At 46.4% G+C, this 13,451-nt stretch overlaps 1 protein-coding gene across 1 annotated transcript in view; it reads left to right on the forward strand.

Annotated features, from left to right (window-relative positions):
* The first annotated feature begins 1,238 nt into the window (after nucleotides 1–1,238).
* Nucleotides 1,239–13,451, forward strand: part of SLC2A9 (solute carrier family 2 member 9) — a 140,306-nt gene continuing 128,093 nt past the window's right edge. Inside the window, exon 1 of the mRNA XM_084797774.1 lies at nucleotides 1,239–1,258. The gene's annotated coding sequence lies outside the window, so the exon portion shown is untranslated. The remainder of the gene's footprint in view (nucleotides 1,259–13,451) is intronic.

Below are 13,451 nucleotides of genomic sequence, written 5' to 3' on the forward strand. Positions count from 1 at the left end.
GGGCAGGGGCAGGGAAGGGGGGAGCACAGAATAGTGCTAGTAACATAACATGATGGAGAGATCCCAGAAGCAGAGAGAGGGAGAGAAAGAGAAAAGAGAGAGACAGAGAAAGAGAGAGGGGAGAGAGAGAGAGAGAGAGAGAGAGAGAGAGAGAGAGAGAGAGAGAGAGAGAGAGAGAGAGGCAACAGGCTGCACAGCTGCAGTCTATGTAACAGTCTATGGATACCTGTACAGGGATCCAAGTCAGATCCAGTGTTCAAGAGGGAAACAGGGCCACTGTGGGAAATAGATAAAAGAACTTGCTTCTAGCCTGGCATAGTGGTACACACCTTTAATTGCAGCACTCGGGAGGCAGAGTCAGGTGGATTTTTGTGAGTTCAAGGCCAGCCTGGTTTACAAAGAAAATCCAGGACAGCCAAGGCTGTTACAGAGAGAAATCCTGTCTCAATGACCCTCCCTACCCCTAAAAACAAACAAACAAAAAAACAAAAAACCAAACAAAACAAACAAGCAAACAAAAAGAACTTGGTTGTAGCCAGGCATGGTGGTGCACGCTTTTAATCCCAGCACTCAGGGAGGCAAAGAATGTGGGGCCAGCCTGGTCTACAAAGTGAGTCAGGGACAGCCAAGGCTACACAGAGAAACCCTGTTTCAAAAACAAACCAAAACAAAACTTACTCCACCTGTAGCTGCAGCTAGAGTGATTCAACACCTACCCTCTTGTGGCCCCCACATGCACATGCACTCATACACAGAAGTATACTCCATACAGGTGTCCACATATGCAAGACTGCATACGCAGACACAAAAACCATACCCATACACATAACAATGGGAGGCAAACAGGAAAGGATCATAGTCCATCAACTATTCAGATCTCTGCAAGAGATCTGGTCCTCAGGCTTTGGCATGCCCCAGGCTGCTTAGTAAGCAGTGCTTATCCAATTCTGCCTTTATCCGTCCTGATTGGTCCCGGTTACAACCAAGCAAGGGGAAGAAAACCTGCGTTTCCGCATTGGGAACAATGAGTCAGGTTTCCGGTTCTAATGAAAAAGCAGCAGATTTTTCACCAGAAACCAGGCTTGGGAACAGAAAGCCCATTGATTGTTACCTGGAATACCCAGCACTCAAGATGGAGAGCTGATGGCTCTGGAGAGAGAGAGAGAGAGGGAGCCAGCAGAGCTGTGACTCTCTAGCACAGAGAAGAGTGTGTAGCTGGGAATGTGATCTTGCTGCCAGGAAACGGAGGTGCTACCAGGTAAGCACTGTTTGGAGTCCGGCTCAGGCCCTGCTCCACTCACAACTTTAAAGTAGGGCCACCTGACACCTATTTCACCAGCAGAAGGGAGATGGGGTGAGCTGCGGTTGGCCAGCAGCCTCCTGACATGTCCTGCCATGCTTGAAGCCTGTTGGTGAAAATATTCTGGAAGGTTCTTCACTTGTATCACACAAGTGACCCAGGCTTCTGGCTCCACAGGTCACACTCCGCCTCTCCAGATTCTCTTAACACAAGACTCTTTTTTTAAAAAGTTAATTTATTCAGATTACAACTCAATTGTTATCCCATCACTTGTAACTTCCTGTTCCTCCCTCCCTCCCACCCCCACCCTATTCCCCTCCCCTAGGTCCATGATAACACAAGACTCTTGAGAAGGTCAGAATGCCAGCTGGAGTTTGCCAGTGAGACCCGGCAGGGTCCTATGACTGAGTATGAGGGGAAGTCACAAAAGTATTGGCAACAGTAAAGGGATTTGAACACACAATGACCAAAAAATAATCCAAAATCAAACATGTAATGAATCTGAGTCGTCTCTGGCAGTGAGTTCACCCATGTTGTTTGGTATGCCCACTGCATCATTGAATCTGAACACACAACGTACGTACTTTGTTCTGGACTTACTCTCATGCACTGCCAGCTCTGCTGGAAACCCCACAGGCTCAGATTTGAAACGACTGTGTGCTGTGACTTCTGGTATTTTTAACTGTATGAAGCAAGGTTTCTGCTCTTGTAGAAACACAATGGCTTACTTATGGAAACACAACTTTTAATATTTTCATACTATCACTCCTTACCACTTAAGTACCAAATTAGTGAATGTTTAGATTGTATTGCACTAGGTGTGTGTGTGTGTATATATATATATTTTTTTGTTGTTGTTGTTGTTATGTGTATGTGTGTGCCTATGAATATCAGTGCAGGTGCTCATGTAAGCCAGAGGAACTCTTTGGAGCTGGAGTGACCAGTGGTCATGAGCTGCCTGATATGGGTGCTGGGAACTGATCTTCTGCGACATCATCATGTGCCCTTAGCCACTTGGCCATCTCTCCAAGCGTAGGACAGAATTTCTAGCAATTTCTAAACGGCCCTAAACACACTCCTGTCATTTTGTGCTTTGTATTTATATGAAGCAGTCTTGCCAGCATTGACAATGCTAAAATTAAATCCCAGTCAGGCCAGACAGACCTCGAAGATATTGTGTCTGACCTGCAGAATCAATCTTTCAGCCAAGACTTAACTTTTTTGCATGAAATAAACAAGTACATCCATTTCATTAGGGCACAACTTTGCTTCTGAGTACGATACATAGTAAAGTTGAATGTACGCTTAAGATTAAAATATATTTCTTTAGGATTTTATCGGTAAAGGTTTATTTTGTATGCCCACTTTATATACCTTTATATGCCCTGGGTCACATGAAAGTTTCTTGGGTGAAAGCAGGTATGAATGGGTTATTAAGAGGCCCCAGCACACTTCAGTGGTTTTTATTTGTTTGTTTGTTTGTTTTTGTTTTTCTTTGGTTTGGTTTTCAAGACAGGGTTTCTCTGAGTAACAGCTCTGGCTGTCCTAGAATTCTATCTGTAGACCAGGCTGGCCTCAAACTCACAGAGAACAACCCTGAGTGCTGGGATTACACTTCAGTCTTAATACCCAGCTTTGTGACCACAGGCAAAGCATTTGCTATGTCGGTGTTCTCTGAGAACTTGAGTCACTGAAACTGAGCAGATAGTACAGTGATGGGGGCTAATGCCATCGCACAGCTGAGGGACGCCTGTGTTCCAAGTCTCTGTCTGGGGTAGCCTGATGATTAATTCTGAAGCATGAGTCACTCACAGTGAGATCCCTATCCCGTCTGCCCTAGAACATTGAAGCCATTGCTATATGTTCACTCAGTTCCTGCTGCCTGAGAGCCAGGCACAGAACTAGAATGAACCAGGCAGGACCTCCCAGGGACTGCGTGGGAAAATTCAGATTGTGTGGGAGAATTCAGACTGTGGGTTTGAACTGGGCAGAGGAGGCACACAGATGAAGGAAGCTTTTGTAGGAGAACCATAGGCTGAGGTAGCAACAGGAGAAAGGCTGAGGTGTGGGAAGCACAGACATTTTGATGTCTGTAGCCAGGAGTGAGGGTAGGACACATGCCAGAAGCAAGTACACACGGCTGGCCCTGAACCTCCCAATAGCAGGCCCTCTAAAATGCTTGCACTCCCTCCCTCCCTAACTTTGCTAGTTGTCTATGCCAATAACTGTGGCTGTGGTTTAATAATACCTAGCCACAACACCGTTATCCATCCCTTAATTTCCAAGATGCCCTTTGGGTACTGTTACTCCCACATTTTGAGAGAATCCCTCCCAAGCAGACCATGCAAAAACTGAGTCCAAATGCAATTGCAAGGAAGTCTTTATTGCAGCTTCCAGCCTGGGCCACACCTTCTGTGCTATTACAGCAGATGCAGGGAAGTGGCCCCGTGTCTCAATTGAGAGGGCGTTTATATAGGTTTTAGACAAAGAAATGGGTTTTACAGTACATGATTAGATGACACTTGGGCAGAAAAGCTGCAAGCAGGGAGCTACAAGCCTTGGCATTTTGTGGTTGGGTAATAGGGGCAAGTTGACCTATAGAAAAAATTGGTTGAAGCAGTCATGGGGGCATTAGGTACTTTGGCCTGGCTTCTAATTGGTTGTTGCCATGTGCCAAACCACCTGCTGGTCAGCTTGGACTTTCCCAAGGTGAGCTGATTGTGTTGCTAGAGGAATTTTTCTGTTTAGACTACTTTGTGGTTTTTTCTGGAATCTGGGTTCAGCCCTTGGCCAGGTTTAACACAAAATGGAGTTTGTCTGGTCCTCTCTCCTCATTTCCCCCTCTCCTAGTGACTAGAGAAAGAAGCTCAATCCTGGACTTCTATGTTCTCTGCATCTCATCACTGTCTAGGCCCACATTTTGGTGGGGGCTGGTAGTGGACTTTGTTGACCATCAGTTGTATTAGCTTTCTTTTATGAATTGTATTATCTTATTTAGGATACAAGGCCCTAAGGTGAGAAGGAGAAACAAAATGAACAAAGGACCCAAAAGCATGAATATCAAGGTGGTTATCCATGGAGAGGAATTGAACCATGATTTGAACCATCATTAATGTGGTCTTGAACAAACACAATATAAAGTCTATCATATAAGGGGCACAAAGGATGACTGGGAGAAACAGAACTAAGAGCCCATTTGTCCTTTATGCCAGAGAGCCTTTTTTTTTTTTAAACATAGCATTTCAGGCTTATAGTACCAAACTGGATGCTCACACCACATAGATCAAATGCCTTGACACTGGCTCTCCAATGCTAACCATCCTGAATCTTTGGATGACTTCTAACAGCTGATGCACTGGGAATAAATGCCACGAGAGTGCTATCCTACTCGTGTGACTCCTGCACATACAATTTTTCCCCCCAATTATTTTTGGTATTTGGTTGGTTGACTCCAATTGCATAGCCTCTTGGTACGGGCAGCCAAAACAGCTCAGAAAGTAGGGCTTACGCCCATGGTACAGATGCAGAAGCTGGCCTTTGGAGACATTCAGTAACTGCTCAGGCCTGAGAGGGAAGCTGGCCCAGGCTGAGTACTAAGTATCTGGTGTGTCCTGGGAAAGTGGGAGTGTCCCTGAGTTGAGACTGTCAAAAGACTTGACTCAGGGCCAAGGCCACTCGGGGAGCGGGGAGTGAGCACGACATGGGTGTGATTTCTGTCCAGTCAGCGCCCCAAGGGTGCAAAGACCAGGAACCTCTGTGACAGGCAGAGGGAGTAGGGACTGTTGACAAGGACAGAGCTTAGCACATCAGCACGAAGGGCTCTGACCTCTGAAATCTGTACCAGATGAGAATTTGAGAGTTAAAAAGCAGGGAGTGGCAGCAGCTGGGTTGACAACCAGAAAGAGTGGTGCCTTTAAGTACCGAAAGGACCTGGCCTGTAGGAGCTTTCCCATGATCTCTTTTTTGAGGTATTTAAAAATTATGATGATGATGGTGATGGTGGTGGTGGTGGTGGTGGTGGTGGTGTGTGCACACACAGCACACTATGGAGGTCAGAGAATAACCTTGTGGAGTCTGAAGTTATTTTCTTTCACTTTTGTCTGGGTTCCATGAATGAATTGAACTCAGGTCACAAAACTTTTTTTTTTTTTTTTTGAGACAGGCTTTCTCTGTGTAGCTTTGGCTGCCCTGGACTCACTTTGCAGACCAGGCTGGTCTCAAACTCTCATTGGTCCGCCTGCCTCAGTCTCCCAATTAAAGGTGTGCACCATCACGCCCAGTATAGGTCACAAAACTTTTACTGCAAGCCCTTTAACTTGCTGAACAATCTGATCAGCCCTTCATGACCTACGTTGAGTAGCACGCACAGTGAGGAAGCCAGGACAAGGATTTTCTTTGTCTAGAGCAGTGGTTCTCAACTTTCCTAATGCCATGACCCTTTAATACTGTTCCTCATGTTGTGGTGACTTCAACCATAAAATTATTTTGTTGCCATTCCATAACTGTCATTTTGCTAGAGTTATGAATCATATTGTAAATATCTGATATGCATGGCCCTCAAATGGGTTGAGAACCACTGGTCTAGAAACTAGATCTTGAAAAGAATCCATGCTATATGCAAGTATTTCTCTTTCTCTCCTACCACTTATGAGAAAAATACAAAAAAAAAGCAAATCAATGAAAGATAAGCTTGCCACCTGAAGTTCCATTCATCGCTTGCTCAGAAAGGTTTTGTGCTGATGTCTTGGTGTATCTTCGTCTGCTAGTGAGGGAATCAGTGATTCCTGACTGTTGAATCAACCAAATACTGGGAGCCGATATCTGGGGTATGTGGTTGTGGTCAGGGTGGGGGAGGCAGAGGACATGGGCAAATGTTCCTCAGTTCTGTGGTGTTGGCACAAGGCAGAGTTGAGTCAGTGGCAAGAGTCAGCAGGTGCCACCTCACTCCACAGTCCAGTTTCCACTGAAAACTTACTGTGCTGTGTTGGAAAGGAGTTAAAGCCTCAGCCTGGGCTTGTGGAAAGGGTAGTACAGTTGATTAAGGATGTCTCCCGGGGCCTAGAGAGAGGCTTAGCAGGTGAGAGCACTTGCTGCTTCTGGAGGACCCAGGTTGGATTCCAGCCCCCACATCAGACAGCTCACAACTGCCTAGAATCCAACTCCAGGGACTTAGACATCCTCTTTTGGCCTCCTTGGGCATTTGCACAGATATGACATACATTCGTACAGGCACACACTCATACACACAAACACACACACACACACATACACACACACACACACACACACACACACAAATTAAAAAATAAATCTTTTATTTAAGAATGCTGTTGGATCAGTAGAAGAATGGATAAAGAAACTGTGGTACATTTACACTATGGAATACTACTCAGTTATTAAAAACAAGGAATTCCCAAAATTTGTGGACAAGTAGATTGAACTAGAAATTGTCATAATGATTGAGTTCACCCAAAAGCAGAAAGAGTCAAATGGTATATACTCACTTATATCTAGACACTAACCCAAGGGGCATGTCCCATGAAAGTCTTCACTTACCAGGAAGGTGGGTCAGAAGAGAGGACTTCCTATTGGGACTCTAGGTGAGAGAAGCATGGGAGAGTGGGGAAATAAAAGGATCCAGAGGGTCCTAGAAACCTACAAGAAGAATATTATGACATGCGGATCTGGGCCCAGGGGTCCTGCTCAAACTATGACACCAGCCAAGGACAATATGGGAAGTAAACTTTGAACCCCTACCCAGATCTAGGCAATGAACAGGACATTCTCCACAGTTGAGTGGAGAGTGGGACTGACTTTCACACGAACTCTGGTGCCCCATTTTTGACTATGACTCCTTGATAGGGAGGCCTGGTGGCACTCAGAGGAAGGATAGCAGGCTACCAAGAAGAGACTTGATACCCTATGAGCATATACAGGGGGTGGAGGTCCCCCTCAGTCACATACATTGGGGAGGGGAGTAAGGGGAAAGTGGGAGGGAGGGAGGAATGGGAGGATACAAGGGATGGGCTAACAATTGAGATGTAATATGAATAAATTAGTAAAATATTTTTTAAAATGTATGCTGTTGGAGGCTGGCGACGTGGATCAGTGACTAAAAGTGCTTGCTGTGCAGGCTTCATGACCTCAGGCCAACAGAAAAGCCAGACACAGTAATGAAAGGGTTTGTACTCTCACCATATCCCTAAGGGAAAATGGGAGGAGGAGGCAGGAGGGTCTCCAGAAGCCTGGCTTACACAGCTGCAAAGAGACTCTGTCTCAAAGAGGACAGAAAAGTGAGGATCAGAAGGTTGTTGCACTTCATACTCCACGTGTACCCACACCCCTCACACGAACACACACACACACACACACACACACACACACACACACACACGTCTGCCATGGGAGGGAAAGGGAAGAGTGATGCCTTGTGTCAGCTGTTTCTTAGTTTGTACTGGAGGTGAAACTTGAGACCCAGGGATGGAGGCAAAGTGCAGAAGAATTCGAACTTGGTCATGGGTATCAAAAGTCATAAGCTTTCTTTCTCCACTTATCAAATACAGATTCTTTTTTTTTTTTTTTTCGAGACAAGGTTTCTCTGTGTAGCCTTGGCTGTCCTGGACTCACTTTGTAGACCAGGCTGGCCTCGAACTCACAGCGATCCGCCTGCCTCTGCCTCCCGAGTGCTGGGATTAAAGGCGTGCGCCACCACACCCGGCCTTGTATTGTATTTAAAAATTTTTTAATTTATTCTAATTTATTCAGATTATACCTGGATTGTTATCCCCTCCATCTGCTTTTATCTTCCCATTCCCACACTGCCCCCCTCTTCCGCCCTACTCCCCTCCCCTAGACCTCTGACAGAAGGGGGCTTCCTCCCCCACGATACGACCCTAGCCTAATCAGGTCTCATCCGGATAGCCTGCTTCTCCTTCCTCTGTGTGCCAGCCAGGTCTCCCCACCAAGGGGATGTAATCAAGTTGGGGACACCAGAGTTCATGTGAGAGGCAGTCCCCGCTCTCCCCACAACTGTGGAGAATGAGCTATCCATTAGCTAGATCTGAACAGGGGTCTAGGTTGACTGCATGCATTGTCCTTGGTTGGTGCAATAGTTTGTGCAGGCCACCCTGGGTCCAGATCCACTGGCCTTGATAGTCTCCCTGTGGACCTCCTGAACCCTCTGGGTCCTGTTATCCCCCCATTCTTCCATACCACTCTCAGCATTTCACCTGGAGTCCAGTAGCAAGTCTCAGCACCTGTCCCAATCCCCCACTGGATGGAGTCTCTCAGAGGACATCTAAATTGGGCTAATATCTATTTATAAGTGAATATATACCATGCGTGTCTTTCTGGTTCTGGGTTACTTCACTCTGGATGAGCATTTCTAGTTTCATCTATTTGCCTGCAAATATAAAGATTTCCTTGTTTTGCTTTGTTTTTGTTTTTCGAGACAAGGTTTCTCTGTGTAGCCTTGACTGTCCTGGACTCGCTTTGTAGACCAGGCTGGCCTCGAACTCACTGAGATCCACCTGCCTCTGCCTCCCAAGTGCTGGAATTAAAGGCATGTGCCACCACCGCCCTGCTAGATTTCCTTGGTTTTGATAGCTGAGTGGTATTTCATTGTGTCAATGTACCACAGTTTCTCTATCCATTCTTTGGTTGAGGACTTCTAGATTGTTCCCAGATTCTGGCTATTACAAATAAGGTTGCTGTGAACATAGTTGAGCAAATGTCCTTGTATGGTGGAGCATCTCTCAGGTATACGCCGAGGAGTGATATGGCTGGGTCTTGCAGTAGCACTATTCCCAATTTTCTAAGAAAGTGCCAGATTGATTTCCAAAGTGGGTGTACAAGTTTGCACTCCCACCAGGAATGGAGGAATGTTCCCCTTTCTTCACATCCTTGCCAGCATGTGCTGTCACTTGAGTTTTTGATCTTAGCCATTCAGATACGTGTAAGATGGAATCTCAGAGTTGTTTTGATTTGCATCTCCCTGATAACTAAGGAAATTGAGCATTTCTTTTCTTTTTTTCATTTTTCTCTTCTTATTTTCTTCTTCCTCCTCCTCCTCCTCTTCTTCTTTTTCTCCTTCTCCTTCTCCTTCTCCTTCTCCTTCTCCTCCTTCTTCTTCTTCTTCTTCTTCTTCTTCCTCTATTTCTTCTTTAGAGACAAGGTTTCTTTGTGTATCCTTGTCTGTCCTAGATTCACTTTGTAGACCAGGCTGACCTCAAACTTACAGCAATCTGCCCATGACCCTCTAGAGGGAAGCCAGGAACAGCAGAGCAGAAGGGACCCACAAAACAAAGAGCCCAAAGAGCTGTGTCTCTAAGGGAGGTGTGTGGCAGGATGGGCTGAGGCTAAGTGGAAAGTTAGCCTTGTCAGGAGAGGGCAGGTGTGGTGGGGAGGAGGGCTCAGGGACTGAGCCAAATCCTGCTTCCGTGGGTGCCAAAGAGCTTGCAGCTGGTGGGGTAGTGTGCAGTGGGGGCGGGCAGGGCCCTGGGGCCAGGGCTTCCAGTCTCAGGGGAAAGCTGCTCCTTGGTTGCTAAGAAGCAGGTGGCACTGCGTGTGGTCACTGCTCCTTCTCCGAGGACTCCTGGGACGTGTCCTCTTCTTCCTCCTTCTCCAACTTCTTGGGTCTGTCTTATCCCTGGAGTTGTGGTAGCTTTCCGTGTCTTGGTGGCACCTTGATTTTTGCTTCCCTTTGAACAGAGCCCCTGAAGTCTCTTCCGCGTTGGCACCTTCACTGGGCTCCTTCTGACTTCCTACCAGTGCCAGAACTCACCAGAAGCTGCTTGCATGGCCTGCCCTGGCTTTGCTTCTCAGTCCAGTCCTTTTCCTGTTTGGAGGCCAGCGGTGGGTGAGACTTTGAGCCTGATTCGCTCATCTTCCTTCTCTATGGGGCAATTAAGAGTAATTGGGACTTCTTGGAGCCATGCCAACATTAGAAATAGCCCCGACTCAACTCAGAGTCCCATTAGAGGCTGTACTCCATTTTTTAATTGGAGTATTTTGTTTGGTGGTGTTTAATTTCCTGAGGGTTGGGTTGTTGTTGTTGTTGTTGTTTTCCATTCTCAAGACAGGGTTTCTCTGTGTAGCCTTGGCTGTCCTGGACTCAGTTTGTAGACCAGGCTGACCTCAAACTCACAGAGATCCACCTTCCTCTGCCTCCTGAGTGCTAGGATTAAAGGCGTGCCCACTACACCCAGCTTCCTGAGTTCTTTATATATTTTGGTTATTAGGCCTTTGTCAGATGTAGAGTTGGTGAAGATCTTCTCCCAGTCTGTAGGCTGTCATTTCCAACAGAATCTTATCTAGGAGATTTCCTCATGATTACTGAGATTTCTTGGGAAGGCTCAAACCCAGCCTACGTTTTGCGGGCTAAGTGTGGACAGATACTCAGAAAGGAGAGAAAATGTTCCAGTAAGAGTACTAGGTGCCTTGCTCTGTGCAGAGACTCCCCTCCAGAGTTGGGGCAGGATGACATAGATGCACATGTGACTTGTCCCATCTGTTTTGGGACAGTCGTAGATTTCTGCAGGGGCGTGACCTAACATCACAGTCTCAGTGACAAAAGAGGGAAGGGAAGCACTTGGAGACTCGGCCTGACATAATGGAGAGACGGGTGTACACTCTGTGCCATGGTGCAGAGAGGGTAAAGTGGGCACGAAGACTCAATAAACAGCTCCGCAACGGAAGTCTGGCTCTCCACGCGCATCATTTAGCTGCAGTTCTAAGGCCGTAGGGAGAGAGCCAGAGTACTCCTTGACCAAAAGACATCCAGTCAACCTGGTCGTTGAACTTCTCCTGGTCACACAGCCTAGCCATTGTGTCTGAAGCTGAGGTCCCTGCCCTGAGTCCTGCACTAGGTGGCCCCCTTTAAGCTATCTTCCCTGGGGACTTTTTGTTTGTTTGTTTGTTTTGTTTTGTTTTGTTTTGTTTTAATAAGTCTGGCCTTCACTTGCAGCCCAAACCAGGTGATGACAGGCCTCCTGATAACCTTTCACCAAGCACCATGTTCCCAGGGGCCCAGCAGGAGTCATCTCCTGCCACCCCTGGCGCCACCTTGCAGGTAGCCTTCTATCAGTGGCCTCACTCTGGTCTAGCCTACGTCATCTGCAGATGGTGTTTCTGTCTCCATTTCTTCAACACTCTCTGACTCCCCCAACCTCCCAGCTCAGTTCCACGGGGTACCAGGGCACCTTCATAAAGATCTGATTTAGTCAGCTTCCAGCCCCTACCCCAATTTAGAAACCACCAGAATTCTCATTACTCTCAGGACAGATCCACGTCTCTAACCTTGTTCCCAACACAAGTCTTGCTCACCCCATGACCAGGGTTCACCCACATGGATCTTTCTAGCACAGTGGTTCTCAATCTTCCCAATGCTGCGACCCTTTAATACAGCTCCTCATGTTGCAGTGACCTCCAACCATAACAATATTTTTGTTACTACTTCTTAACTGTAATTTTGCCACTGTTAGGAATCATAATGTAAATATTTGTGTTTTCAGATGGTCTTAGGTGACTCCTCTGAAAGGGTTACTGGACTATAAGGGGGTTGCGACCTATGTTCCTTCTAGTTCAAGCGCATCCTGCTTATTGGCTTGTGCTGTTTGACTGACTGTCCTCTACCCCATCTGTGCTATATATGAACCCCTTAAAGTCTCTTATGTAAGTTAGGATCTACTGACCTGGCTCTCTTGCCACCTGCCACCATCTCTAGCATTTGCTATGGCAAAATCTCATGACCAAAAGCAACTTGTAGAAGAAAGAATTTGTTTTGACTTACAGTTCTATAATGTTGGGGAAAGTGAGGCCACACCATACTGGCAGGAGCAGAAGGCTGGCTGGATACATTTTTCATCTACACATGGAGAACAGAGAGACAGAGCAAGAAATGGGGTGATGCTATAAACCCTCAAAGCCCATCTGCAGTGACACTTTTCTTCCAGCAAGGCCACACCTCCTAAAGATTCTATAACCATCCCAAACAGAACCACTTACTGAGGATCAAGTGTTCAAATACATGAGCCTAAGGAGGACATTTTATATACAAGCCTGCAAAGTGAGCCAGGTATGGTGGTACCTTTAATCTCAGCTACCAGGGGCAGAGGCAGTTGGGTCTCTATAATCCCAAGGCCAAGATAATTTACATAGCAAGTTTCAGGCTAGCTGGGGATACACAGTGAGAGTCTGTCTAAAAAACCAAAACCAAAACCAAAACCAAAACAAAATAACAACAAAAAACAAAAACAAAAGCAACAAAAAGAAAAAAAATCTCAAAACAAAACCAACCGAACGAAATTACTTCAGTGTCTAAGCATCAATCCCAAGGGTTTGTATCTAAATGATAATGTAAATATATGGTTGTTATTGCCTGATTGTAGTCTATTGTATAAGGGACAGGATGGATGGAGGCGTTGGGGGTGCAGACTTTGTCTACATAGATATAAGCTAGGACCTGACATATAGTAGGGGCTTAATACAATTGCTGGATGGACCTGTGGATGGTCCATAAACAAATGCATGAGTGAGCATGCCTCTTTTCTAGTTCTGTCTTGCTGGAGAGAATATGAATGACAGGATAGAAGAATGCCCCACCCTGCACAATGCGCTCCCGTGCATTTTAGCATCCTGGGGCACAGATGACCCTTTCTTCTTTGCTGAGGCCGCAAACATCAGTCTATGCATCTCTTCATCAGAACCACCCCCTCTCCAACACCTCATCTTCTGGGTTTCTCCATTTCTCTGTCCCACCAGCAGGTGCCCACGATCTCTGCACTGGGCAGAGATGCCAGCAGCCTGAGGCTCTTACTCCCCAGGCTGTGTTCAGCAAAAGGTCTCAGACTGACCTCTTGAAGTCTATAAGAGACCCACGCTAGCTGGTGTGTGGGGTCTTGGGCCTTTGCTTCAACATCAGGATGTGTGCTGAATCTCCTGGGAGCAGTATGGTGGCGCAGACCTCAGGCCCCAAAGACAGCCATGTTTTTGTCAGATGGCTCCAGCCAAGCAGAACCAGAACCTGAGAAAAACTCTCAATGAACATCCAAGTATAAATATTTATCTTGAGTTCTTTGAATCTTATGAATGATTGACTTACAGACCTTAAAAATAGCTATACCCAACCAGTCTCTGCTGAAGGTTGGGTGTT

This window comes from Acomys minous (genome assembly GCF_964271855.1).
Source record: "Acomys minous genome assembly, chromosome: 10".
NCBI lineage: Eukaryota > Metazoa > Chordata > Mammalia > Rodentia > Muridae > Acomys > Acomys minous.